Raw genomic sequence first — 5846 nt, 5'->3', positions numbered from 1 at the left:
ACACACACACACACACACACACACACACACACACACACACACACACACAGATTTTAGCGGGGGCCTTTTGATGTATTTTTAATATTTGATATTCTTTTTGTTTACTTGACGAAAACCTGTTGCGGAAACTGCCGGAAGATGATAACAGCAAAAACATTTGAATGATTTTAACGATGTCTTTATTATGTCCCTTTAACAAGATATCTTCTATTAAGGCTCTTTATTAGGTTATCTACTACATATTCGCGAACATGCGCAACACCACTTATTATTGCATCCTCATAAAGCAACACATATAAACACACGCGCACACACATACAGGTATACTCTCACATACATGTTCAAGTACACATGCATGTTCACTTACGCACATGGAATGAACTTTATGTGGCGTCTACATCGGTGGATCATTGATAGGAGTGAGTCGGTGTGTGACTTCCTATCAATTGCTCGGGTGGTTATGTTGGTTGTTGTAAAGGATATCTGTGGAATAATCTTTCCTTTATTGGCCACAAGGGTCAAGCACAAAACAAAAGGGGACAATGCAACACAACACAAAGGACAAGTGGGGCTTAGCACAAAAATTCATGTATATAAAAAAAGAAAAGAAACAAGAATAATTAACAACAAAAATTCGACAATAACATTCTGCATAAGTGGGGAGTTCTTCTGAAGGACGACCAAGGAACCCCATACATCATGGTTACCTCGACCGGCAGGGGCACCTCAGCAGGTGCCTCTCTCATTCTCGACTCCTCTGGCTTACAAGCGTATGATCAGGATGAGCCCATTCATACGGGCCATCCTCGCCAAATTCACTTGGCTTGATGGGTCTTCTTGGCTTGATGGGTATTCTTGGCTTGATGGGTATTCTTGGCTTGATGGGTCTTCTTGGCTTGATGGGTCTTCTTGGCTTGATGGGTCTCCTTGGCTTGATGGGTCTTCTTGGCTTGATGGGCCTTCTTCTCAAGCACAACATAATATCTCTGTGAGGCTCAACACTCAAAAGGAGCTTTTCGTGTGCCACCAGCATTGGCCACTTTACCTCCGTGCGGCCCAACACTCGAAAGGTGTAAAGTATGTAGAGTATATGTGTAGCGTGTGCGGGTCGTGCTATGTTATGGGACAGCAAGTGTAAAGACTGTGAGTTGTGATACGTGTGTGACATTACATAGTGTCAGCGTCGATTGTTGTGATATGAGAGATGAATAGTCTTGAGCAAGTATTGTGTGTTATGTAGTTAAGTAGTGTGACTTACGTTACTGAGTGGAAAGTGGCCTACGTTGAATAGGGGCTTGAATAGGGTCTAGCAGGGCCATTTTAGTAAGTGCGTGTAGTATTATAAACCCCGGTACTATTTAAACCATTTTGTTCATGTCCGTTTTTATTATATTCACCACTAGTTATTAGTGTTGATTACTGCTTGTCTCATGGTCTGTTGGAAAGTAATCAGTCAACGGTTGTGAGGAAAATGAGCAGGAAAGGAATTCCAGGAAAATAGCTTTCAGATAAGGACTGGAAATAATACTTAGTGCGAAATCCGAGGAAGGTAAATTAAGAATAAAATGTCCGATTTTGAGCTGAAAGTTTATTTTAATTTATCTCAACAAAAAGCAATGCAGTTAATCAACGTATGCACCTAAGTTATCAACACAATTTCGCCATTTAATCGGAAGCTAATTTATGCCGGCAGCCAAAAATTCTGGCGAGCAAGAGGTGACGAAATCACGAAAGGCTATTTTTGCATCGTATTTATTGTTACAATCTGGTTCTGCAATAATTTAGCAAGTCGATATGATTGGGTCAATAATATAACCCACTATATTTTTCTAGGGCTCTTGGTATCAACCCTAGTTCTTATTGTGCCGAAAATGAAAGGAAAAAAACACCCCCAAAAAACAAAACAGCGAAGTGCCACCTTGGCAAAATTTAAACCAAGGATGTAAAAGTGGGCACGCATTTTACTTATACATTATTTAAATATGTAGAGCATCAAGAGCAAAATATTGGTTTCATATTTTATCACAAAGCCAGCAGTATCGGGGGAGGAGCAAGTCGATTACATCAACCCCGGTGCTCAACTTGTACTTATTCTATTATCCCCAAGACCTTGAAAGGCAAAGTCGACCCCCGCGGCATTTGAAATCAGAACGTAAATTCGGGGAAAATATCGCTAAGCATTTTGTCCGGCCCGATAACAGTTCTGCCACCTCGTCGCCCTGATTGCAAATTTTGGCACAAGGCCAGCAATCCTGAGGGATGGGTTAGTCGATTATATTGATCCCCCAGTACGCAACTTGTACTTGTTTTATCAACCCTGAAAGATTAAGAGTAAAATATTCGTTTCTACTCTAGGCGCCAGGCCCGAAATGTTTGGGTAGGGGGCTAGTCGATTAGATCGACCCCAGTATGCAACTGGTACTTAATTTATCGACCCAGAAAGGCAAAGTCTACCTCGGCGGAATTTGAACTCAGAACGTAGAGACAGACGAAATACTGCTGAGCATTTCGCCCGGCGTGCTAACCCTTCTGCCAGCTCGCCGCCCTAAAAGGTAAAATATTAAATATATTACTACTATACCACACATGACCTAGTGATTCGAGTGTTACACTCACGATCGTCAGATCGTGGTTTCAATTCTTAGACTAGGTAGTGCATTGTGTCCTTGAGCAAAACACTCCATTTCACGTTGTTCTGCGATCACATTGACTCCTGACACGTGGTACACAGTGGATCTGTTTGGACAAAGATGATTTGATGGGGTGGAGTGAGTTAATGTACAGTATACATACATTTGATAACTATAAACGAATAATTGTTGCAGGTCGTTCGGCAAAAGCTGAATGCTCATACGTCGTCTTCGGCGGGCGTCCATCATAACGCAAATCCTCTTCGTAAAACACACTCATAATTATCGTTATTCTAATCATCTTCATCATAATCGTCATTGTCATCGCTGTCGTGGTAATGTTGTTGTTGTTGTTGTTGTTAGTGGTGGTGGTTATGGCCGTCACTTTCGGCATCGTCATCGCTGTCGTCGTTTTCACATTCGTGATTTTCATCATTGTTGTGGTCGTTGCGGTCGTCGTCATCGTCCTTGTCATCATCATCATCATCATCATCATCATCATCATCATCATCATCATTATCGCCATCATCATCATCATCATCATCATTTATGTTATCGCTATCGTCGTCGTCATAATCGTCCTCGTCTTCTTCCATCACTTCTCCCTCCTCCTTTTCCTCCTCATTTCCAACCTCCTCTTCTTCCTCTTCCTCCTTCCTCTTCCTCCTTCTTCTGTGCATCATCATCATCATCATCATCGTTATCATCATCATCACCGTCATCACCGTCATCCTCATCATCATCATCATCATCATCATCATCATCATCATCATCATCATCATCATCATCTTCATCATCATCATTGTCATCATCATCATCATCATCATCATCATCATCATCATCATCATCATCACGATCATCATCATCACCATCATCATCATCATTATCATCATCGTCATCGTCATCATCATCATCATCATAGCACAAAATGAAATGAAAAGAAAAGGAAAAAAGAAGGGAAGAAAGAAAGAAAGAGAGAAAGAAGAAAATTAATGGATTGGTTGGTTAATTTCCTCTGCTTGAAATGTCGCCATGACATTTTGCCTTCTTGCTCGTCACCAAGGGTTTTGTAATTCAGCTATTTTTGTCTTCCTTCAATTTTTGTTACGAAACGGAACAAAATAAAACGTCAGACGAACTTGTAATCATTCAATAATCCAGGCGTGAAAAATGTGCAAGAACAAAAAAGAAAAAAAAACGAAAAAAAAAAAAACTGGAAAAGCAAAAAACAAAAAACAAAAACAAAAAAAAATTAGATTACGTTATAGAATTACACAACACACACAAATACACAGAAACACAATCACACACACACAATCACACACACACAATCACACACACACATACACACATATACGCAGACACACACCTACATGTACGCGTAGATAAATAAGATATTCGCTCCCATGTGAAAACAACAGTATCACTGAACATGTAGCATTTTCTCTTCTGTATTTTCTTCTTCGTTTCCTCAATTATACACAGCGACAGAAGAATCTTCATTCTCTCAGTTAATCTCCATGTGAACGTGTATGTATGTTTATGTATGTATATGTAAGTACGTGTGTGTGTGTGTGTGTGTGTGTGTGTGTGTGTGTGTGTGTGAAGTGTGTATCTGATATATATTTATGTGTTTGTATATGTATATGTGTGTATATATACATACATACATACATACATACATATATATATATATGTGTGTGTGTGTGTGTGTGTGTATACATACACACATAAATACACACTGACACACACACACATATATATATATATATATATATATATATATATATATATATATATATATATAGAGAGAGAGAGAGAGAGAGAGAGAGAGGGAGAGAGAGAGAGATAGATAAGGCGGCGAGCAGGCAGAATCGTTAGCACCCCGGGCGAAATGCTTAGTGGTATTACGTTCTGAGTTCAAATTTCGCCGAGGTCGACTTTATCTTTCATCTTTTGTCTGTCACTGTTTGTCCCCTCTATGTTTAGCCCCTTGTGGGCAATAAAGAAACAAGATAGATAGATAGATGAACGTATATGTATATGAGGATAACGATGATACATACATACATATTTATGTATGAATACGTAAACACGTACGTACGTATGTACCTATCAATCAATCAATCAATCTATATATTTATCAAACTATTTATCTCTTTTATCTTTTACTTGTTTTAGTTATAGGATTGCGGCCACGCTGGAGTACAGCCCTGAAGAAATTTGGTCGAACGAATTGACAACAGCATTAATATTTTTTTTTTAAAGACTGTTACTTATTCTACCGGCTCCTCTTGCCGAACCGTTTGGTTATGGGGACATAAATACACCAAACATGGGTTGTGAAATCGTAGCGAGGGGTCTAATATAAACACCAAGACACTCGCCCATATATATATATATATATATATATATATATATATATATATATATATATATATATACGACGAGCCTCTTTCAGTTTCTGTCTACCGGAACCCATCCACAAGGTTTTGGTCGGTCCGTGATTATAGTAGAAGCCGCTTGCTCAATGTGCTATGCAGTGCAACTGAACTCGGATCCATGCGGTTGGGAAGCAAACTATATATATATATATATAAAATCCCCAACCAAAAACAAAACGAAGAAAAAACACAAAAGAACAATGCATGGACGTGGTACATGCAAATTATTAATAGACGCTCGGGGAAGGAAAGAAAGTTAGTTTTACATTTCGAGCGAAGAGCTCTTCTTCAGAAACAGGAGACAGAGGAATGTCCCAGAGAAAAGGAAGACGGAGGAAAAAAATTGCTAACAATCTACATGTAGTTACAACATATATGTATACTTATATACATACATACGTCCATACATAAATACATATAAACATACATATATATATATATATACTTATATACAACGGACTTCCCTCAGTTTCCCTCTACCAAATCCACTCACATGTCATTGGTCGGCAGTGGGAATGAACCCGGTACCATGTGCTTGGTAAGCAAGCAACTTACCAGACAGCCACTCCGATATATATATATATATATGATTGACCGTTGACTGAACACTATTCAATTTTTTTTCTCCGTGTTTTTCTCCTTTCTGTTGAAGAGCGTAGCTCGAAACGTCAAAGACTTTCCGTATTCCCGAGCGTCATACTAATACATCCTTTTGTTATTTACACCACCTGTCCTCGTCTGTTGTTGTTTTTTCGTACATTCTCCCATATAT

Source organism: Octopus bimaculoides, chromosome 5 (genome assembly GCF_001194135.2).
Source record: "Octopus bimaculoides isolate UCB-OBI-ISO-001 chromosome 5, ASM119413v2, whole genome shotgun sequence".
Taxonomy (NCBI): Eukaryota; Metazoa; Mollusca; class Cephalopoda; order Octopoda; family Octopodidae; genus Octopus; species Octopus bimaculoides.
Note: the sequence above shows the minus strand (reverse complement) of the source record.